This window comes from Anser brachyrhynchus (assembly GCF_964034855.1).
Source record: "Anser brachyrhynchus genome assembly, chromosome: Z".
Taxonomy (NCBI): domain Eukaryota; kingdom Metazoa; phylum Chordata; class Aves; order Anseriformes; family Anatidae; genus Anser; species Anser brachyrhynchus.
Window position 1 is genome coordinate 33,566,766 of NC_137697.1, and position 25,277 is coordinate 33,592,042.

Below are 25,277 nucleotides of genomic sequence, written 5' to 3' on the forward strand. Positions count from 1 at the left end.
TGCAAATCTCTGGCAGCTTAGTTGTACAGGTGCTACCAGAAAGCTAACTCCATGTCTTTTGCTGCTATTTCTATTTATTTTTTTCAGTCACAGAGATTTCTTTCAGAAAAACAAGAGAGGTGTGGAATATAAAAGAAAAAGCAAAATATCAGAAATAGTGTAAGGTTCAAAGCCACGTCCCACTTAGCTGAGTGTAACATAGCTTGTCCTAAGGTACTGAGAATATTTAGCCCCGGTACTTTATATATCTGTTGATGGGGCTATATGAAAAAATGCAGAATGAATTGCATCCAAAATTCTGTCTTCTCTTTTCCAATTTTTTTTTTTTACAGAATGTTTTATCTTGTAAATTATTTTAATTTAATGTTATTTATTTATTTATCCTAATTACAGGTCCCGAGAATTTAGCCTGGGGCCTTAAAATCCAGATAAGTCTTTCCTGTTCTATAACTAAGGTAATAAGTGTTATCTGGGAAAATAACCTTCATTTCTTCACTGTCTCCAGGTTTGTCTTCAGTGACACAAAAAGTGAAAATTCTGACTCTGAGATGCTATATTTATTGGAGATTTAACAATCAGCCTGATGATGCATAAAACCAAACAGAGCATTGTTCACTGTCTCTCATCTGTTTTGGCTCTTATAAGTGTAGCAACAGTATAAAGAATTAAATCCAATTAAATAAAATATATAAATAAATATAAACAAATAAGATAGAAATAAATAAAAATAAAAATAAATAAATAAATAAATAAATAAATAAATAAAAATATAAATAAATATAAATAAAATATTCCTTTTTGACTAAAGTGACTATAAAATTTGAATGCACAATAGAGTCAGAAAGTTTCATTAGAAAGACTCCACTGTAATGCAAACAAACAAATAATTAAGAATTTATTAAAAACTGAGAAATGAAAATTCAGAATACATGAATATATCTCTCAGGACTTTAAAATGTTTACCCAGCTACATACAGATCTAGATAAACTGTTCTGAAGTAACAAAAAGCAACTTTTTTTTTTTTCTTAAACTATATGCCTCCTTAATCCTATTACTATAAAACATTGGTCAAATATTTAGTTCACAAGTGACTACTGGCTGTCACTCACTGTTTACTTTGCATTTTGTCGTCATTGTTGTTGCCCCTTTCCTTTAAGGAGGATTCAAGATCTGTTTAAGATCCAGAATTGCACACTAGATTTCAGGCCCAGGCTTCATTTGAGCAGTACAACCCTGTTACAGTTTACACAGTATCACTTTGGGCAATACATCTGAAAGCTGATATTAGCTGATCAGGTATAAATGATTTGCAAGGTTGCATAGTCCTCATGGCAGGGTAGTTTTCCACTACTGTTTCTTCTCCTGTTTCTAGAGTTTCAGTTCCTAAAGCTATTTTAGAGTGCCCTTATATGGGGATGTAACAGCAGACCTATTTTAAATTTTTGGCTATTAGCATACAGCTAATACGCTAATGTATATGAATTCAAAATGTTTACAGAACCTCCTCAATCTGCCTAATAATTTCTCACAAACACATTTCTGTGCTTGTGTCCTTCAAATATATAACATCTGCTACTTCTTCAAATGCATTGGTAATAAGAAGCTGTCAGTCTACATAGGATTGTATATATTTTTCAGCCAACCTGAACATACAAATACATATATATTTCCACAAGGAATGTATACCTAATATTTACAAGGAGCTATCCAGCATTGGATCAATATAGAAAACTGACCATTAAGGAACAAATCCACAAAAAGTATGGAAAATGGACCTTATGGGAACAAATCTGTTTATCTGATACAGGATTGTGTAACTGGTGTTGATATTATCCTAATCTGGCAAGAGAGAGTTTTAGAGTTATGTATATATATACATATGTATGTATATATAGAATTATGTATATATATGCATATACATATATCAATAAAAGAGAGCTGACATGAAACAATTCTGGTTGCAGTTTGATGCAATTTAACCAATTTCATGAAAACAATTGCTTACATAGAATCACAGAATCATTAAGATTGGAAAAGACCTCCAAGATCATCTGGTCCAACTGTCCCCCTCCATCAGTATTAACCACTAAACCATATTGCTGCCTGGCTTATTAAGATGTTTTAAATATCTGCCCTTAAAGACAACATTTAGAAACAAATTACTTTCCCAAAGAGTTAGTGATTAAAGCCAAAACTTGAATTAAGCAAGGGAATATGTATGGAGTAATGAGCCATTCAGCTTGAATGAAGACATCACAAGAGAACCTGACCATTACTAAACAGACACAGTTATACTGTCTTTTGTCCTCCAAGTATTCAACACTAGTCTTTACGTATCTTTGCTTTTTATTTTAAAAAAGGTAAAAGCAATAATGTCAGCACTCATGAAAACAAACAAACACCTTAAAAACAAACAACAAACAAATCCTAGAACATGTTTATATGAAATAGAATCTGGACACATTCCAGACCATTCCTCAGCAGAACCTGGCCCAAAGGGAAATAGAGTGATTGATCTGAAACAGCAAATAAGAGAAAAAGGTAATTAAAAGGATCACTGAATAAAATAAGTTTATAGTACAGAGAGGTGTTGACCGGTTTGTGTTAATAACAAACCTGACACAGGCCACGGCTTGTTGATATGGTGTTACAAAGACACAAGTGAGATATTTTAGGTTTTTATTTTTCCTCCAGACAGAAGAATGGCAAGGAGAGACTCTCTAGTCGTATTTAGACACAATATTTAGAAATTTTGAAATAACCAGAAAATTTGTAGCAGTCAAACAGCAGAGGACAGATATATATATATATATATATATTTATTTATTTATTTTTGTTGTTGTTCTGTGTTTTACAAAGAACCTCCTAATATGGTACATTGAAAGCAGATGATTCTCAGTGGTAAACTTTCCATTTTAAATTCTTTGCAAGTGTATCCAAATAATTAAATCATCATTTAGATTTGCATTATTTTTGTATCAAATCTTTTTTTGATTAAATATGTATTCCATACTGAAATATCCTTTCAAAAGGAGCTTAAAAGTTATGCAGGTTTTGGAAAATAATCCAGTAGAGGAGGACAGAATGCTGCAAAATCCACAGTGATTATACAGTAAACAGAGTAAAAGAACAATCTCAATAATAATAAAAAAGACCTTCAATTTGCACAAAAATAAACAATATCTTACCTTTTAAAAAAAGACAATATATATAGCTTGTGATATTTCAGTCCTATTAAAATGAGCTATAACAGAGGCTTTCTTTCAATGAAACAGAAAGGCTAAAGAAAAATGATTTGAGAAAAGGCTCATTTTATTCTAGTTTGATATAACCTTCACATCTTTTTACACTGATTAGTGCAGATGACTGTTGTGAATAATGAGACTGTTACAGAAATTGCAAGTTGCTATTAAAATGCAACATAAATTCACCTATTGATACATTAAGATAATATATATTATCTTAACAATAAAAATGTGTCACAAACACTTCCTCAAGGAGCTAGGCAAAACTTATTTCAGTATTCAGCAGATAAAAATGTGTATTTCAATATAAATATTGAAACATTATATTGAAACATATATTTCAATATAATGGTAATGACTAGCTCTGAGAGAGAAAAACATATTTTAGACAAGGTTTAGTATGGAGGAGAATACATATTTATAAATAAGAAAAGGAGTTAAACTTACAGTTACATGCAGTCCTCCCCAGAGAGGCTTATAAGAATAGCTTCAGTTTTAAACTTCAGTGTCAAAGCTGCATTTTTAGGGTATTTTATAGTTTAACAATATTAAAATGCATAGTTATCTTTAAAAGTATATAGCAAAGAAAAATCTTGTCCACTGACAGCAGCATGGCTTGGGAGCATGTTCATTTTCCATGATGTTTCTTTACCCCACTGCAAAACCAAAGTGGTGATGGAAGTCAAATACAAGTCACAAGTGAGCTTGGCTGACAGCCTTACACATTTTAAAATTTCCTTTGAATTGCCAGAACTCCAGGGAGAGAAATACAGCAAATGTGAATGAAATGATAACTACCATGAGTATATTCCTGTCTAGTCATGTACTCTGGCACATTTAGATAACATTACAGGACTGTGTTATTCAAGTGGTCTCTGTTAATTAATGCTCAGACTTTGACAATGTGTGCTCTAACCCACAATGTTTTAACAACTATAAGCACTAGGCAAGAATAAATGCAAAACCTGTTCAAATCAAGGAGTTCTTTAATAGAGTACCTTCATGTCCGTCTCCAGAGGCATATACCTCATATAATCCAATCTAGCAATCCAGGAATTTAGAGGACAGATCTGGATAATTTGTTGGTGTCTTGTTTTCACTTTTTAACTTTCAAAATGATAGAAGGTACAGAAAGCAAGTTCCTGAGAGAAGAGTGAGGCCTCAGGTCCTCAGGCCTCAGGTCCTTCAGTATAATGCCTGTCCTGAGCACTTACCTGAGTTCTCAGGTAAATTCTCAAAGCTGACCCCTAGTGTTCCCAAAATGCATATATACAAGCAATGGGCAGAGAGCCAAAGCTCAGTGAAACAGCTCATGTGTTACTGTTAGACAATGAAATAACCAGAATAACCAGGGGGTCAAATGAAATTCATTTAAAGCATTCTGTTATTTGTCTGACAGCCAGTATTAGCATGCTGCAAAAGAAAGATCTGCAGTTTGCAAACAATTCACTGAAAAGAAGGTTACATGAAAAAAAAAAAAAAGATATATCTTTAAATATATAATTATACAAATACACACATAACCACATATATAAATATACATATACTTCACATAAGGTCTTCAGCCATTTGACTTGGTAATACCAAGGCAGTTTCCTGACAGTAATAATGCTAACCAAATTCCCTCCTGCACACATTCCTGAGGTTGGGAAGGGTGGGGAGCAGAGGACACCTTCAGACTCTCCTTTAGGAGAAAAGGATAAAAAATTGATTTTTTTTTGGTTTTCTGGCTGCAACAGAACATCACCAAAAATAGTTTCAGGTCCATTCCTGTTCTAAAAAAACTCAAATATCCTCTTTTTTCCCTTACAAAAAAAAAAAAAAAAAAAAATTATAAATATCAAAATGCACTTCATTGCACTTCATTTACTTTTGGAGCTATTTAAAAAACTCCAAAACAGAAATATTCTTTCCAGATGTAGATTGAAATTTATCCTTTGCTTGACGACTTATTGTAATTTCTTCATGTAAAAAGTAAGCCATTATTTTCTACATTTCTCAGTATATATGTATATATTTTTTAATTTTATTTCAGCCAATTTTTCTCTTCACTTACAAGTAAATTTGTTTTCTTTGCTCTGCATGGCAGATCTGCCTACAATGTTCTTCTGATATGAACTCGGCTCTCAGCTATGTTATTCATTCATGGATAAATGTTATTCTCATGTGTTTTAAGCAACATTTTCTCCTTTATATTTTCTTCCAGTGAAAATAATCACTACTGCTTCACAGGATATAAATATTTTCTTTATAACTACAGTGTGAATATGAAGCTGTTTTTAGTCTTTGTGTCAGTGAATTTCTGCTTAGCAACCACAAAGATTTTTTTTTCCTCAATACAGTGAATGATTACTGTCTTCACATGGGATAGCAAGGGAGCACCAGTTTTGATGGTGTAAATATAAATGTCTATAAATTGTCCATACCTTATGTAATTGTTTTTAAGTGAGTCCACTTAAAAGCACTGAAATTTGGTGAAATAATTGAGTTACCTTATTAAAGGATTTTCTCTGACTGGTTCAGAACTCACAACGGTAGTCACATGAATCACTGTGAGACCAAAATATGGCCATCATTATTGCATATTGTTCATCTGTTTCAAAGCAGTTGCATGGAAGGTGGAGTATTTATAGTTTTGTGCAATGTTAATAGTGAGGTTAGAGCTGCCTTATCCTCCCCTCATTCCATAAATGTGTGCCAAGTATTGTAATAAAAAATAATCTATAGATACTCTACTCTTCAGCATTCTTTCCCTTGCTACAGGGTAACTCCTGCCATTCTTAATCTTCTGTACACAACAAATCTTAGTGGTGTTGGCTACTCTTGCCAGTGTTAATATACAAAACTTCAGCTTGCCTCTGCAAAAGCTCCCTAAAAATAACATTGTGAAGTTCCACATGAATTTATTCTCAGAACGACCAATCAAAACGTACTTGGTGAAAGGAGAGAGTTAATTTGCCACTCTCAGATCTGCAAATTAAAAAATCCAAGTAGTGATATCTTTATCAATGATATGGACAGTGTAAACAAGTGCACCCACAGCAGGTTTGCAGATGACACCAAGCTGAGTGGTGCGGTTGATACAATAGAAGGAAGGGATGCCATCCAAAGGGACCTGGACAGGCTGGAGTAGTGAGCCCACATGAACCTAATGAGGGTCAACAACTCCAGGTCCAGGGTGCTGCACCTGGGCTGGGGCAATCCCAGACATGAGTACAGACTGGGAGAAGAACTCATTAAGAGCAGCTCTGCAGAGAAGGTGGATGAAAAGCTTGACATGAGCCAGCAGTGTGCTCTTGCAGGCCAACTGCATCCTGGGCTGGATAAACAGAGGAGTGGCCAGCGGGTACGGGGAGGTTATTGTGCCCTTCTACTCTGCCCTTGTGAGGCCCCACTGGAGCACAGAATCCAGGTCTGGGGACCCCAGAAAAAGAAGGATGTGGAGCTGTTAGAATGGGTCCAGAGGAGGGCCTCAAAGATGCTCTAGGGGCCGAAGCACCTCTCCTGTGAAGAAAGGTTGAGAGAGCTGGGGCTGTTCAGCCTAGACAAGAGAAGGCTCCAGGGTGACCTCATTGTGGTTTTTCAGTACCTAAAGGACTCTTATAAAAAGATGGAGAGCGACTCTTATCAATCAGATAATTATAGGACAAGGAGGAATAGTTTTAAACTAAACGAGAGGAGATTTAGACTAGACATTAGGAGGAAATTCTTCACTCAGATGGTGGTGAGGCATGGGAACGAGTTGCCAAGAGAAGCTGTGGATGCCCCATCCCTGGAGGTGTTCAAGACCAGGTTGGATGAGGCCCTTGGAAACCTGGTCTAGCAGGTGGCATCTCTGCCCACGACAGGAGGTTTGGAAGTAGCTGATCTTTAAGGTTGCTTCCAGCCTAAGCCATTCTATGATCCTGTGATGAAGTCCCATTAGTTTCTTTTTGTCTCTTTTACCTAAAATAGTGCTTTTAAAATGGGATCTTTTAAAGCCCTGGTGATGTCCTTTGTTACAGTCCCTTCCCTATCCCTCTCTCTCCAACTTGAAACTCCTGATACCTACCTATGCAACATACAGAGATCACTTGTCCTTTAGTTTCCTGAATCAGCAATATACTATGAGGGTCTAATTTATCCTGATAGCAATAGCAGGCTTGACCTGCAGTGAATCAAAAATATAGCCATCAGTTGTATAACAGGACACACTGCTTTCACTCAGACAGTTGAAAAGTGGCTAGAGCTTGGTAAACAATTCTGCTCAACCTGTGTCTGGTCACCTATCAAAATGAAACCAGTGAAGAATATTTTTTTCTTCAGTTGAAAAACATTGCTATGATGTCACTGTTAACAAACTGCTTTGCTTTTGGAAAAATAAACTATGGACATCTTGTGAAATCCAGTAACAACATCAGCAACCAGAATAGACTTTTCTACATGTCTTCAACCCTAGCTAGAAGATTAAATTTATTTATTTATTTATTTATTTTTTTTTTTCTCCAGTATGTCCAAAGTTTATGGGCAAGCCATGATAGCTGCTCATTTTCATATCAGTCGCATACATCAGATGTGTGTTTGATTTCTACTTTATTCATGGTGTCTCATTTATAAAGAGTGTGTTTTTAAATATAAAGGTGTAAATACACATTGATATATCTGTAAATCACTTTGACTACATATTCAAATCTGGCAATCATCTATGTAAAAACAATTATTTCTTACCGCAATTTAGATTTATGCCACCAAGTTTTCAGAATAATTGTGTAGACTGAAATTAGGCAACAGGTTTTATTCTTTCTTATAAATTAGGCAGATTCCTATAGGTTTACATTGGCCAAGTTCTGATTTGAGGTCAATATGAGAAGTCTTCATTGAAATCTCATGGAAAGGATTCTTGTTTCAATTAGATCAAATAAAAGGGTAGTGGGATACAAAAGGATTTATGTCTACCTGACACTGTACTGTCTTTGACCACTTTTATTACTCTTTGTAAAGGATGATTTCACTGTCAAAATAAAACAACACATGTTTATTTCAGAAATGTTATAAGCTGCTATCAGGTGATAAAAAAACAAAATAAAATCCCCAGACAATGAATCTACTTTGTTCTGAACTGACCTAGTAACCCAACCTAGTTAATTAACACCTTAATAAGCTAAATTCAATGAAGGCTAACTTAAATATAAAGAACTCAACAAACAAACAAAGAAATAAATCCAAACAAGGAAAAAAATTAAGAAAACAGCAGGAAGAAAGGATGATAATGATCTGGAATATTTCAAGTTCTTGTTGATATTGGAATACAGAAAAAGACAAAGAAACAAAAATACAAACCTGGAACTGAGTCAGTCCGATATTACATTACAGCACTAATCAGTTATTTCTTACAGTGGAAAGATCCAAAAACCTACACCTCAGAAAGATCAGAAAATCATGCAGCTCGCTTTTGAATATATGTGAACGCATTTTTATTATCTGAATAAAATGATCTAAGAACAATTCGGTGACCAACACAGATAAATTTAAGAACAGTTCAAAACATCCAGGGCTTACTGCCATTCTGGAAAATAAATACACACAGACTCACTGTCTAATTTGTAAGATAGAGTGAACCTTGAGTATTCATATTATTTGTACTATTAATATTTTATCAGTGATAAATTTTAATAACTCCTGGAGAAACAGCATCACTGAACACTTACCAGAGGGTGGGCTCAGTCATGCCTACACTAGTAGACAAATGGGGTCAAGCTGCCATTCCAGATTTAATCACATTCTGCTTCTTCAAATCTTAGATTCAGTCTCCAAGAAGCTGCTTAACTTGCCTTCTTTCCAACCAGAGGAAGAACAGTCTTTGAAAAGTTTGGTAAAACTGAATTAGAGAGGTATGTTTGCCTAAACAGCTCTTTCCTGACTGTAATATACTGTCAGTATAGGACTCTCTGGTTTCATCCCTAGCAGTGCTTGCAAAGTATTTGGGGTTGCTTTGCAATTGCTTTTTTTTTTTTTTTTTTTTTTTATCTTTTCAAACTTTACAGTAATCTGATGTATTACACTTTGAAGACCTGGAAGAGGCACTGAAACTGTTGTGTTCTTCCCAATATCAGATAAAGAAGTGGATATACAAAAATGTAGAAGAGAAAGCATCTGTAATCTCTCTGTCATTCTGACATTGGGTTTGGATACAAGATAATAGCCAGAGTCTTTAAAGCACATGGCAGAGCCTGATAAATGAGGAGCAGATTCTAATATGACCTACTGCACAGGCCCTGCACAATCATCATGCATTAACAAGCCCAGGAGTTCTCTTGTACCCGTGGTCAAATCCTACTTTGCCTACCTAATTTTTCTACATCTCAGTATATTGCTTCAGCTTCAAATGCTTTGAGAGGGTATCCTGTACTAGCTTCCCTCCAGAACCCATACCCTGCTGGCCTTGTGGCCTCAGTGTCAGTCAGAAGCATCCCTTTGCTTTGTTGCAGGCTTGGATGGATGCAACCATGAAAAGTAAAATTAGAGTAGCTGTCATCAGCAGAGATAAGATAAATCTTTTGACCAATAAATTTAAAATGCCACCACAGCTTCCCATTCACTGTGTTCTTATATCAAAGGTTTTACTGATCTTGCAGAAACATGTGGAAAAGCAGCCTTTTTTTTTTTTTTTTTTTTTTTGTACAGAGGAATAGGTCACATAACTAACATGAACAGATTAAGTTCCTAAAATATTTAACAGTGAAGTCAGCAATTTAAAATTCCATTTTGGACTCTGAACTAAGGCCGAATCAATGACTTCCCTCAGAGACTGGTCATAATAAAGAAACACTTCAAAAACATTTTCAGTTTAACAGGATATTACACTCTCTCAGATAGTTTCTCACTTCTACCTCATAATGAGGAAACCTACTACCTTGAATTTTTTTTACACTAGCCATCAATTTATTACCAACATTTTAGGTAGAGAGAAGAAAAGTGGAGAAGGAAGAATGATTATCTGGCTTGTGTCTAGTCATCCAAGTACAGCACATACCCATTTTAATTTCAGATAAAAAAAGAAAAATTGCTTTATTAAGGGTACTCACATTGCTATCTACCTAAAATCAGGTTAATTACAGGTCAATACAAGAGGATTTTACCCTGAGAAAAATCTTCAGTAATTCTCTTACCTCCGTCAATGGCTCCAATATGCTTACCCAGCTAGGAGTTTCCACATCTTAACCATGGGTCTGCTTCCCAATGCAACAGTGGAAAAACTTTTTTTTTTTTTTTTTTTTTTTAAATTTCTGTCATATTGCTACAACTTTATACTTACCTGAAGTCTTTCTACTGAAAATAAAATGCTCTACAGGATTATTAACTTCACATACACCCACTGCAGTCCTAGGCAGATGACTAAAACAAGTTAATCATTTATGATTTAATTAAAACTATTTTCTGGACCTTTTATCTTCACGAGGCAGTGATGTAGATAAAGCCTGAAACTGGGAACCAAAACAAAGGTTCAGTTCCTGGCTCTGACACTGGACTTACTCTCATTTTATGTGTTAACTATCAAGTAGATGCAGCTAAATTGTCAACTAGATGTGGTTTCTTCCTTCAGGACAACTGTGAGACTTGTGTTTGGACCCTTACATGTGAAAGGAAAGTTCTACTGTACACAAAACATTAGTAGACCATAACTTCCATGTTACTCAGAAGTTTCCACTGTCTAAAGGAAAATCATAAATTAATCACTATAATGTATATATATATATAAGCACTTAGGTTCCAAAGCAACAAGCTCTAAAATGACTGGATGTTATGATTTAATTGGTTTTGCTATAACAATTTTATGTACTCTTTCCGAATAACTCTCTCAATAGAAAATATTTAAAATAACCTATCTTTGAAATATTATCATAACAGGAAAGAAAATAATCGCTTCTCCAAAACTATTTGTTTTGCCATCAAGTAGAGGGGATAGAAAACTTCCTGAATAGGTAAAGGTTACAGTTTATGTAAAATTTTCATGTTTGAAATAAAAAAATAAATAATAATTACACCCCCCTCCAGCTCTTACAATGCACTTTTAAAGGCAGATTTTGATCTGTTGCGGTCATGTAAATTCAGTTCAACTCCTTTGTTTTTGATTGAATTACTTCAGGCTCACCAGCATAACCAAGATCAGAGGCTGATTAAATAATTTGCCCAAAGGCAATCACCAATTTAATAGCAGAGTTGAAATAAAAGCTTTGGAGTTCCAGCCTCCTCTTACATTGGTCTTCAGCAATGGAAAATGTATAATATCATTTGATTCACTGGTGCAACAGAGTACTGTACTTTCCAGGTCTTTCTGATTGAATATTTAGAACACACAGAGCCCTCTAATGGTTTGACAGTATTGTCATTCATGCTACATCACATGTACAATGCACCCACAATCAAGGTTAACAGAACCTTGTTAAGACAGTAGATTCAAGCTCTCTAAAGTTAAGGAATACTGAAATTAATTCTTCCTTATGGTGCATATGCTTTATGATACAGTGGTTAATTATAAGATCCAGTACTATTTTCTCCAATGAACTCTATCTATCTCACTTAGAGGATATTCATTGGTATGATATTCATTGAAAAAGCAGCCAGTCAATAGGTTGTTTTCTCCTGGTTGTTCAATGTTTGGCCTGGGGTCTTATTTACTGTACACATTACACAACACTGCTCTAAAAACAGAATTCTAAATTTTCTCATAAGGATTTTTTTATGATGTCCAGTGGTATCCAAATGCTTCATAAATATTAGTATATTTATTTTACATCATCTTACCCAGGTATGCAGATGACAATTCTAAAGTTCAGCAGTCAAGGAAAAGGGAGACTAAACTGAAAGAAACAGATGTGTTCAGAAGCATTCTTAATTAAATATTTTATCTTCTAAAATGTTGATTTTTTTTTAGCTTTTTATGAAAACAGTTTTGATGAAATATTTCCTATGAGGGTTTTTTTTAAGATATTTTCTGTTTCCTGACCACTAAAAGCTATAAAAATGTTATCTGTCAGATAAGAAAAACAGCTATCAGTGAAAGAGTACGGTGTTCCAGGTCTCTCACAAACATCTGGCAGGTAGGACAGCAACATAGGCTGGTGAATGAAAGTCCCTGTCAACCAGCCACGAAGCAATCCCTCCCTCACCACTCACCTTCACACAAACATTTCACTGCACATTTGCACATAACCATGCATAGAGGTGAGAGATCCTGAATAATTCATTTCAACACAAAACAAGGAAGTTTCTGAAATCTCTAGTTAAGCCCCCAGCTCCTCAAAGGACAACATCTTCTTTGAGGGGCACAATTTGAAGCAAATGATTTTAGGAAGGGCTGTAGGAGACAGGCTTCCCAGATCTCAGCTCCAATCAGAGCCCCAGGCTATTCTAGGGGAAAATCCTGCTTATTCCAAAACTCCTGTTTACTCCAAGTTTCTCAGAGGTCCAGCATAAACAGAAGTTATTTGAAATGTAGTTCAAAAGCTCTGGAGCATCTCTAGAGGGCATGTGCAAAACATATTTTCCCTGAGGTGAATCTCCATGGTAATGAGAGGATATGTAGGTCTGAGAATCAGGCTGTTCCTATTGCACTATAAGTGTTTGCTCCACAATAAGGTGCTAAAGGTTTTACATTTCCTCACCCTTGGCTCTAGACTTGTGTCATATTCTGATTATTTAGATGACTCAGTATACATCATGGTCCCCACAGGGCAAAGCTAGGAAACAGTGAACTGCAGCGTGGGGGCATGAATGTTTTGAATGGCTTTGACTCAGAAAAAAAAAATGTCAGTGGAGATGAAATAATAATTTAATGGATTAATGTATCAAAATGGCCAGACTATAGCAAGGACTGACCTTTTATGTACTAACTCCTTCAGTCTCAGCCTGTTCACAAATTTTGAGAAAGCAGCACTGTTCTGATTGTCCTGCAGTTGCCATAAGGGTACTGTGTATACAATGTCTTATGCATCTTTTTTTTACATAACAAGAATATGAGTGTGTGCTTAGAGGTGATCCAGAGCTAATTTGAAGAACTTGGTAACACAGTAATATGCAGATTGGTTTTGGTGATATCTTTATGTTGGACAACATGAAGTACTATCTTCAAGCCTTTGTTCTGGAAGTACATGAAATGTTAAAATTTTTCAGAGAGCAGAGGCAGATAAACTTTTTTTTTTTTTTGGGAAAAAAAAAGTCAGTCCAAATTTTTAAAATTTTAAAAGTTATCATCAGTTGAAATTAGTGCTGTATGATATCAGTATATAACACCAATTTTCTACATACACATTAATGTCAAAAGTTTGTGTGCAAGCCAGAGATTTCACATCCAGTAGGAATTCAAATATTTCAAAATGTTAAAGTATCACAGTAAGGTAATATTGATACATTAATAGACAACTATAAAAGAGACAATTCACTTTGAAAGACACACATATACTTTGTTCAAGAATTCAATGTTGGACTTGTCAGCCAGTCTTAAAGTGGAAATTATTATTGTTATTGCTGTCCCATAATTTAAAATGGGAGCCATGTCATCCATGCATTATGAAATAGATATTTACACACACTTTACTCTGAAGATACCTCACGCACACAGACAGGTCTGCTAGGTGAATGATAAGTGGAAAACAAATGAGAGCAGGCAGGGGTCCGGCAACCCCTGCAGCACACACTGCACATCTTCGACCCACCCCTGGCAAACATAGCCACAGGAAAGCCGCCATGTTCACTGAGCCAGAGTGAGCTGGGTGTTGCTGCTTTGGACAAGCGCCTGCTTCTTGCGAAGGCAGTGACAGGTCTGCTTGCTCACAGGACATATTTTCCATTGCAGCGTTGATGCTGCTCTGTTCAGCCATGTTGTCATCTGCTGGTACGGTTTCCACTGCTCTCTGTGCTCCACACTGCTCTTACAAATCACTTCAAGAGCACTTGAGGACAAAAAAGCTACTTGTGTTTTCTCTCCTGCTACCCCCCTCTCCAGTAACACACAACACATTTGTTCAGGGATTCATTAACAAAGCATTCTTTAACATTAATCTAGGGAGAAAATCCTGCAGTAGTTCCTTAAGCTATTGCTCTGTTAACATGGAGAGTAACTAGTCTGCAGGCTGGAGATTGCAAAATGCTTTGTCCTTTCTACTTTGCAAAGCAGTATAACTCATTAGCAAGCCCTTGCTAATTGAATTTGATTTAGTGTCAACACTGTCACAGTCACACAGAAGCACACCAATAAAATTTCAATCCTGCTTGCTGTGATCATTAAGTCCAGTTGTCTAACAACAGGAGCTCTGCCTTTGTGGTGAAGGTTGTCAGATCAGACTCACAGGAGCTCTGCATTTCACTTGCTACATGAAATAAATAAAAGTGCCAAAGCTGCCATCTAAAATATAAGATTAATGGAGAAATTCATGAGTTCTAATGACATGCATAAATGCTCCTTTTGGCTTTCCTTATTTTTTAAATGTGTTTCTGATGTCAGTTATCCTCTTCAAAACATAAAACACTATAGACCAATAGAGATTTGAAAGAACAAGTATGCTAAGAAAATGACTGCCTTCTATTTTCATTAAAAATCTCCTTTCAAATGAACAGAATAAAAATGAGAGAGTAAAAGGTGAATTCAGTATGTGGCTGAGAATTAAGGGCTTTTATATACTGAGTGTGCTGGCACAGTTGGGCTAGATTTATTTTTATTTTGGATCTTTGAGAAAACCAAAAAATGATAAACAACAAAAAATTCTTTCAAATCCTCTAACTTGGGTGCTTTTGGTAAATTAATACTAACAGTAACAATAACATAAAAATAATAATAGAAAAACACACCCAAGTACACTTATTGTTTAGATTTTTAGCACTAATGAACCAGAAAGAAAATACTCAAAACCTGAAGGTGCTATTCACAACCGTAAAGAACCATTCACTTGATCAGCTGTCCAAGACAATTTTCCTCCTTGCCCCATTACCAAGACAAGGAGACACATTCTTTCTTTTTAATATTTAATTACTTACACAAAGTTGAGTTTCTCTCTCCTGAGGGGCAAGTTCTACTCTGGGATTCATGAAACCCCATCATCTCTTTTTATTTTAGTGTTTACACATAGAATCACAGGTCCATACAGACACAAACCTATCCCTCACCAGAGGGTGGAGGGATTGCTCTATTTTATGTCAGCAGCAGTATGCTTAAATCTGTGTCTCACAGATCAAAAGAAGCTGCCATAAATACTGGATAACTGGGGAGAAGCAGTCCTGTAGGGGAATCCTTACTGACATCAGTCAATACTGAGAATGTTTTTTAAATCTTCTCTGGAATCTCAACTGGAAATTAGAAAAAAAAAAAAAAAAAAAAAAAAAAGGTAAGAAAGAAAAGAGAAAAGGAAAGAATACAAAAATACTGAGAGCTGATTAATCCAGTTTTTTAACTCATAACTGCCTGTTTACTCTCTTACTGAGTTTGGAATGATACTTCACAAACAATTAAAATTAATTTAATAAATCTAAAATCAACTCAGGGAAACATTTATGTTACAAGAGTACTTTTTCTGGGGCTATGGAGACATCATTCTATGAAGACATGAGGCAGACTGGTAATGATAGGTCTACTCATAGACGCACTCTATCACATACATGTGTGTATGTAGCCCTAGGTTGAGCTCTCAAGGAGAGCTCTCTCTAACCCAGCACTGTCCTATACAGTAAGGAGATACCCTAAATGTCTTTACTGTACAAAAAACCAGCATGGCCTTTTTAGGGTTTCATTTATAAAACTAAACTGTTCACTGATGTCACTCAGTGTATCATTTTGACTGTATTAACCATCAGCAAATTGCAGCCTCATATGTTCAAAAGCTTTGGGCATAACACCAGCACTTCAAATTATTAAGGAACATTCTGTGAGTTAGAGGGCAGCCCACTGAAAAGATGCACTGCATGAGTGTGTCTAAAAATACTTACTGCTGCCCCAACATAAAGCACAGACATACCCACTTTACACAGTAATGCAAAATGACACTTGAGAGATCTGTATGTTTTGCATACAGATCTTGCAACTCGACAGCAATGGGTTAGAAAGCTTTTCTTTTTCATTTGTTTATGCTAGAATATTATGTATCCTATTTACTGCAGAAAAACCTTACCATAGCAACCCTCTAGTCTTTTACATCAGACTAAGATCAGTGCTCTGATGGTCTTCAAGTCTCTCCCTTCCAAATGGACTTTGAGTTGAACAGTGAGCAACCTCAATGATTTGTTTGGATGAGGAGACTCTGGATTTCTTTCTTCCCTGCTGGTCTTATTCACCTCAGATAAGGGGCAATATCACATTTCTTACAAATAGTTTTCACTCAGTCCAGCCATTTCCCTCCTACTTTCAGGAAAGCTCCTCATCCTTGTTCTAAGTCTATGATAACATCCTTCCCTATTAGGGTTTTCATGATGAATTGCTGCCTCTTCTCCAGGACTGATTTTTGGCCAGTTCTTTTTCTGTTTCCTATGATCCATCCTAAGTCCATGAAAGTGTGCCTTTACTATCAGTGAGAAAAATAATGGGATTGCTCATATGTAGACTTTTCTCCTTACCCTACCCTGTGCTCAGAGGAACCTGACATGCCTCTGAGTTTTTTAGTATTTTCCTTATCAAAATCCCTGGGTGGGAGAAGAACTCAGAAACCTGTTTAAGCATTTGCTCCCCAAGTTGTGTGTGGGCTGTTGCTTCATTTCATTCTGCCACTGTCTAGACTATTCTGTGAAAAAATCCAGTCCTTATGTAAAAGAAACAGACCAGACGACATCTCAGTTGTCTAGTAAGTATTTTTAAACTCTGCAACTTTGTGTCATTCCAGTTAGCAACAACCAAGTGAAATATAAAAAGAAGTCCATTTTTAAGCTGCTGAAATGCAACTGCTTACATAAGATATGACTAATTACAAGGAGGAAACCAAACTTCCACAATGTATTATTGGTGGTTGAAGTTCTATACTGCTCTTACCAACATCTGGCAATGGAACCCAATTGCCACGACTGATTCTGTTGGCAAGTCAGGGATAAAAAGAGCTAGGTTAAGATGGGCAAAGTAACTGTTGAAAACAAAGCTGCTGGTTATCCTTACTTTGGTCTGATGATTTCTTTTGTTTCTAGGATTTTTAAACCTAATGATAGGATTATCTTAACATTAGAGGATTATAGCTGTTTGTGTGGTAGTATACTTTAAAAGTAGAAAGCATTTTTATTTACATTTACAGATGGAAACTGCACACAGCTCAGATTTTTCTATTAGAAAAAGGCCTCTGAATTAGTGTGAGGGAAAATAAACTTTTTCTTCTGTTCTTTCTAGCCACAAATACGTTGATATTCTCTAAAAGACCAGAAAGGAGACTGATAGCATGATAAGTTTTCACTACTTTCAGAAGAATGAAGATGACAAAAAGACTCTAATGGAACTATTTAATATATTTCTGCTTGTTTGAAAAGATTTTGCATTACATGGCCACTGGACTAGAACAGCAGAGAACTCATAAGTAATGAAGATTAAAATATTTTCATGGCCATTTTACTTACAGTTTCAGTTAGATTCTGATATTTCACTATGTCTGACAAAAACTCAAGACAAAGTCACAAATAAAATTACAGTGAGATTATGCCTCTTCAAACTGCAAGAGATATTCCTAAAATAACTGCTGTAAAGCCTTATACACTTTTAGTAAACGAAACAGCAGTTCTTAAAAAGGATAAGTATATTTAGGTTTGAGATATATTGGTGATAGTGCTAATATTCATGAAAGTGTTAATGGATGACAATATTTCATACAAGTAATTGAAGATGTATTGTATCCAAAACTAAGGATCAGATAGCAGCATGGAAAACACTTAGGTCTATAGCTCATTAACTAATAGTGCAGAAATATCAAGACAATTGTAAAAGGAAGTTTTAAATGGTTGCATATCAAGTCACATATATGTGATTTCAGTGATTAGTCTTCAAATTTTGCAAGTCAAAAAAGTCTCATTGTCATAGAGAACTTTATAACAAAAATATCCCTGGAACTGTTTTATTTACAGCTGTTCAGAACATAGTTCAGAAGTAGCTCCATTTCTATCCAGCACAAAAAATCCTTCACACAGCTAAAAGCTGTAGTATATAACCTGTGAGGTTTGAGGGAAGGATACTGTGAAAAGAGCCTGGAATGACAGATTGAATTAGAGGAATGCCTGCTCAGATTGAAAACGTAAATAAAAACATATGGCTACATCTCTCCAGATTTGGCAAAGCATCCTATAAATGTATGTGTTCTAAAGAGGGGAACAGAAAAGCAAAAACGTGTACAAAATCTTGAAACTGTCAACTGAACTGACAACCTAAATTACAGAAGAATCCAATCTGAACCATGCCTGGCCATTTACATGGCTTCATTTGTTGCAACCTACTAAGCAGTCTGCAAGGGACTACTGAAGTTGTTTCAGATATAGTGGGAAAGTATTTTTCTCCCTTGTGAAGAATTTGGGTATTTTACAGGTTTTCTTATTCTGGGAAATTCAAGGATCCATGAGAAATGTGTTTACAAAAATACATCAGTGACACATATCAACTCTAGCATTGCTTGGGACTAGATAAATCAGTAGTATGAATACACCAACATTTGACTCCCTGTCATTCCTTCAATTTGATCTATGTCCTATCATAACAATGATGATCTTCTCATTACCCATCCACTGGAAATTCTATCCCACCCAGGGTCCTATCTTGAACAAACACCGAAATACCTTTTCCAGTAGAGACTTAAACTATACTGTACTACAGTCCGCATGGTTGCTTTAGTTTCTAGGAAATACTGTGTTTGCAGCAGAAAACCGTTTGCTAGTTCTCTTTTCCTCTTCATTATTCTTACTTTTGATCCAAATATTCTGTTCTACTAAATATGGCATACCTGTCTCCACAAGCAGTTCTGATTTTGAATACTAATATTATTCAGATTTAAACAGAAACAAAGGGGGGAAAATGATTTTTTATCATCATAAAAATTTGTAAATCTCAGTCAAACTGAAATCAGCTGTTTTTCAAACTATTTGTTCCAAATAACTCAGATTATTTTACTCATATCAGCATTATTGCAACAATAACCATTTTGGTATTCTACCTCACTGAAACATTACTTCATTTCACAATGGTAGTTATATTTAGTTTTGATTTTAGTTTGACAAAAATGGGGATGTACAGCTGCAATAAAATAATTTAGAGACGCTTAAGGAAAAAGCCAATGTTTCGTGTCTTTTTTTTTTTTTTTCCCCTCAGACTTTAAAGTTTAATATAATAGAAGTTAATGAATAGTTTTGCACTACATTTTTTTTTCCTCCCACTGGTACAAACAAGCTTTGGTTCTCAATTCAGTGTTTGCTCACACATTTTCTAAACATAATGGGTGCTGCTTGAGTCCCACATGTTACTAGATGCTTATAGTATGGAAGACACAAGTTTTTAGTTTTATACTTGCTCTAATTTCCTGCTACAAATGTTAAGGGGCTCTTCTGGTTACCAGAACTCAGTTGTGGTGGGTTCTGGCTTAATTCCAGCAGTGATGCTAGCCTTCTTTCCTTGGGCACTCATAGAGTTTGGAGACAAGCCCAGGCACATCCAGCATCTTAATTAATAATGCATCACAGTTATTTCAGAAATGTCTCGAATTTCTTCAGGCGATAGCATTTCTGTTAATTCTGTAATTAACTAACATGCACTACTGTCCTTAAGAAGAGGGTGGGTCATTCAAATGTTCTTTCTTTTATTGTAATGTCATCATGATAAAAAGACGAACCACTCCATACATGCCTACTAATGTTCTAAGCAAGTATAATTACGGGGCAAACACTCTTGCTATATTTCAATTTAAGGGGGGAAAAAACAGGCTCTAACTATAAATTATAATGCCTTTATTTATCTATTTACTTTATTATTTTATTTTATTTTATTTTATTTTATTTTATTTATTTTATTTTATTTATTTTATTTTATTTTATTTTATTTTATTTTATTTTATTTTATTTTATTTTATTTTATTTTATTTTATTTTATTTTATTTTATTTTATTTTATTTTATTTTATTTTATTATTTATTTTATTTTTATTTTCAGATTGGGAACTGTTGTAGTGTCATATCAAATAGATTAGAACTCACCTAGTTTAAGGTAAAGGTAGATTTATCACACAAGCTGGATGAAGCCTTATCTATTATTAACTATATTATGTTGCTGATGTTTACACAGCCCTAAAGTTTATAAAAATAATGTGTAAGAAACTAAGATGGTTATTTTTTATTTATTTGCAGTTTTTTTCACTAGGACTAGTTCATTAATGAATTACAAAGCAATGCTGAGCTAAGCTTTCAGTCTTTAGTAAACATTATAGTTTTTTATTCTTGTTACATATTCATTTGATTTTCTATGATGGAAAATAACCGATTTAATTTTAGGAGCCTTTCTGATCTTAAATTGTAGGATACCTTTTTTTCTTGAGAATGTAGCACTCGGAGATCACCAAGATAACCATTATTGCATGAAGCACATATAACTCCAAAATGGGAAGGGAATTTGGATACGTCTCCTTCAAAGTACTGACATTAGTAACCATGGTAAAACAAAACTTACCTTTGGCTGCTATAAGACTACAACTCAGCATTACTGTGCTGCTCTTACTACATTTTATATTCCATTTATGAATTTTTCTGCTTCCAAGTTAAAACTGGGCAAGCTGTTTTCACCCATTAGTAATGCAAAAGGCTAAAGCCATAGAAGGAAAGGCTATCTATTATTAATGCATAACTTGATAAATGTCCAGGGTGTTCACATACCATGGTTACCTTCAGTAGCATAAATGTGTTATTTTATACAGAAAATAGGAGTCAATATGGTTCCATCTACTGGAAGTCAATTGACTTGCCTGTAAATAAATTGCCACCATTTAGAGTAATTTGTATATCTGACCAAAATTGATTAAGTCACAGGCTAAACCCATCTGAATATTGGCCCAATCCATGACAGCATACAAGAAAGAAGAGAATTAGTATGTCTCTGTGGATGAAGCTTAGTTCCACAAAAGCAGTTTTGCAGAGCCAAATTCCCTACCCCACACCTTTGACAATTATTTTTGAGACTAATTAATACATTTCAAGTGGCAAGCATGTTCTTGGCAGGAAGCAACAAGAGAATTTGTTCTAGACAACCTAGTCTAATACTTACTTTACTTACATTGTAATAGTAAACATTTACAGCAATTTAAGAAGTGAAGACTTTTTATATGTAAGATAATTTTTTTTTTTCCATCTAGGTTTTATATATTTGTATGTACCTGTGTGCACTTTTTGCTGTCCAATTTTACGATATTTGAGTATGTGCATTATGTACAGAAGTACTTACTCAGGAGTAAGATAACAGTCTATCTTTTAAAGTATATACTACAGTATATACTGTACCTGTAAGTAAACATTCCCTACACCCGCAGTACCTTCCATACTTGCTTTTGACCATAAGATCCATCACTATCTGTATGTACCTGACCACATGTACCTGACCCGTGCAATCCATGCCAAGTAAAATGCCAGACCCCAGACTTGTAGTTGTAAATTAAGATAATTACTCTGACTTTAGTGGAGCTACTGAATTGCTACATTTGAGAGCTTGGCCAGGTGTACTTGTGGTGTGTCACATGTGAGAATAAAAAAATTAATGGTGTAATTTATCTTATCTTATCTTTTTTTTTTTTTTTTTTTTCTTTTCCCCGTTTGTATATAAGGTGTGTGCAAGTGTGTTAAACTAGTTACTTGGAAACTCTACTCTTTATTGAGGTTTAAGAAAACAAATAAGTCTTTGTTTTTTAAGTGAATTTATAACTGTATAATCATGCCATTCAACTATCACATGTATCTGAATATATAATCACCCTGTGCAAACATTTATTAGCTTGATATTCATAGGCTTGCCTACTTATTAATATGGTACTGCTTCTACAGTGTAACTGTTGTGCAAGGACATTTTTTTCTAAACTCCAACCACCTTCTACGCTTATCCTTCAATTATTCAGTGTAAAGCATCTTTGCAGGGTTGAGTATATGGTGGTGACGTCTTGCATGTACAAACAGGACATAATCATACAACATTTGTTTTTTTTCCTCAGTTTTTCAGTTATGAATATACAATGTTGAGGCTAATGAATTTCATCATTTAAATTCACAGCATGAATTCCAGAACATTGGAGGCTTAGAAATGGTTCCAATATATTTATTTTTCTTGATGAGAGTCAGAGTTATTTCTATTTTGTATTTTAAAAGTCACAGTATGTTAAATGGCAGAACACTCTCAATTTATTAGATTTTTTTAAATTATTATTTTATTTTTTAATCACATACAAAAGACTGAAAGCTACAGGTTACTTATTATGAAAAGAAATCCATTATGTTCTCTTTGGTTCTTCTGGGGAGAGGAAGTGATTGTTCTGTTTATAGCCGCATTCATGCTGTCACTTTCTTGTGCCACTAGGTAAAACAGGAAATTTTATCATCATCATCACCACAATGATTTTCATTTCTGGAAAATTAATGTAAATACATGCTACAGACAAACATAGGAATGAAATAGCTTTAACCTGATTCACTCGTCTTTCTGAAAGTGCTGTCCAGTGCTGAATTATATTTAATTTTGTATTCAGCCATGTCATCCATATTCAATATCATAACTGCAGGCTGAATTTTGATATATGTTTCTGGAGATAGAGATAGGAGGACAAAGGAGGCTATTGACATATATGAAAAGGGTTAGAATGTTTTGTTACTGAAACGTTGTATTGTTTTCTAATTTATGATGTATATGCTAGCTACAGAAATCCAGATTAGCCAAAACGAATATAATTTGTTCAAAAACATCTAAAAGCCTTTTATTAGCAGATTTATAATAAGGTACTCTCTATAACCAATCTGCCAAAAAGTTCAATCCTAGCTTCTCAGGTACAAATTTTGTTTTTATCCTGCAAGAAATACCAACAAACTACACTTTCCCTGGCTTGTCAGACCTGATTCAGAGGGAGAAAAATTAAAAATAATAATAATAATAAAAAAAGTGAGTTCCCAGGGAGTGGGAACTGGTGGATATTCTGGCAACCAGAACCATGATGACAGAAACAAAAGCAGCAAGCTTACTACTGCAGTTTTGAGGGATGATGTATATGATACCTTTTTTTTTTTTTTTTATTTCTGCATGAATCTGCTCAGAGATCAGAGCCTGTTACTGAACGAAACAGTTTCTCTGAATATCTTTCATTCTCACACCAGGAAGTAATATCAATTTCTGCATTCCTGTAAGCAAGAGTGATTTGAGCTTAAGAGCGCAGCTGTGCATGATTTTAGCAATAACATTCAAACTTATGGTCTTCAAATGTCCTCACTTAGTTAAAAATAATTACTTTAAATACTAGGTATTAGCTAAAGTTTGTTTTCAGACCCAGTTTTAAAAAAAATGTTTTTACTGTCTGCATTCCTAGGAATGAAGAATCAAAACCTTGCTAAGAATTTCAGTGATCTGCAAATGCAGATTCAAAACTTTCTTGCATTTTTGCCTGCCTTTACTTTTGCTGTTGTTGTTGTTTCCATAAATTTCTTTTTCTCCTTGATCAAAAACATTGAGAGTTTAACAATTCAGCTAAATATAAAAATGTATAAATGTAGTTAAAATCTTTCTATTGCATCACTCATTTAAAACATCATTCATAACCTTCTCATCACTTCAATTAAATCCAGTGAAATTTACATGTCTCTAAACATTTCTGGCTTTATACATTTTGATCCCAATTATATGATGACATTGTTTACACATTCATCATAAAAGTATTAGTAGAAATTAAAAACTTACAAAAATATTTAAAAACTTAAAATTGTTGGGGACTCCTTTAAAGATTTTAGAGCATTAGAAATAAGGTGGTAACTGAAAGGTAAATTTAAGGACATTGAGTACCTCTTTTAGAGGAAGAGGGGGTAGAGTGAGAAAGGAAAAAAAAAATCAGCTTAACGAACTATTTAGAGGTTTTCCTAGTCTTTATGATGATGAAGATGATGATGACTATTATTATTTTTATTATTATTATCTTGTTTGATTGATCTTATAAGATTTCTTATATGAACAACCCAGATAATTTTGTCATGATAACTGTAGCACCAGGATTATAGCTGAATATAAAATGTAACTTGGACTGTTCTGCTTTAATATATCTGCAAACACACACACATGTATGCACACAGATGAATACAGGCATGTGTTTTTTGTTTCCAGGCTTATCCAGTATATATATATATCATGTATATAAACTCCTGTATATATTACTTTCCAGTAATATACTGATCCAGTAATATACTCAACAAATGTAAACTCTGGCAAGAAATTTCAACCACTGTAGAACAGACTGAAACTGAACATGCAAGGTAGGGTTTAGGTCAAGGTATTTATTATGTTAACATTACTTAAAAGGTTTTATTTAAAATTACATTTCTATTAAAATTAGGCTGTCCTTCTTTTCTGACCTGAGTTTCTTGGACAACATCATATCCAATATCCAATATTTCAAGGCATACATTTCATATATTGTGATGTTTTTTGTCAGTTACCTCATTTCTTTTTTTTTTTTTTTTTTTAATAGAAACATTGCCTGGCCAGGAACGCAGGAACATTGAATTCAATGACTGATGACAACTGACCATGAAGATTGTAAATAATAATTTTTATGACACAAACTCTTATTTGGAAATGAATTTTAAGTCTAAAATAACTGAAAATTACTTTAGCTTCTGCAAAATGTAAAGTGAATGTCTAATTTGCAACAAAGTCCCCACCTTCATGGTTTTTCTTTGGAAATTTTACTACAATCATCCCAGTAAGAGTGTAATTCACATCTCTTGTATGAAGGCTACATAAATAACAAGATGGACTGTCAGGGGAGAGTTGAGTGTTTTTACCCACTAACTACAAGCCCTGTAGGATGAGTGCCTGAAATTTCACTT

At 34.6% G+C, this 25,277-nt stretch overlaps 1 protein-coding gene across 1 annotated transcript in view; it reads right to left on the bottom strand.

The window, feature by feature from the left end:
• The window catches only part of RORB (RAR related orphan receptor B), a 150,403-nt gene that overhangs the window by 79,118 nt on the left and 46,008 nt on the right, over positions 1-25,277 (bottom strand). The gene's annotated exons all lie outside the window — the stretch shown is intronic.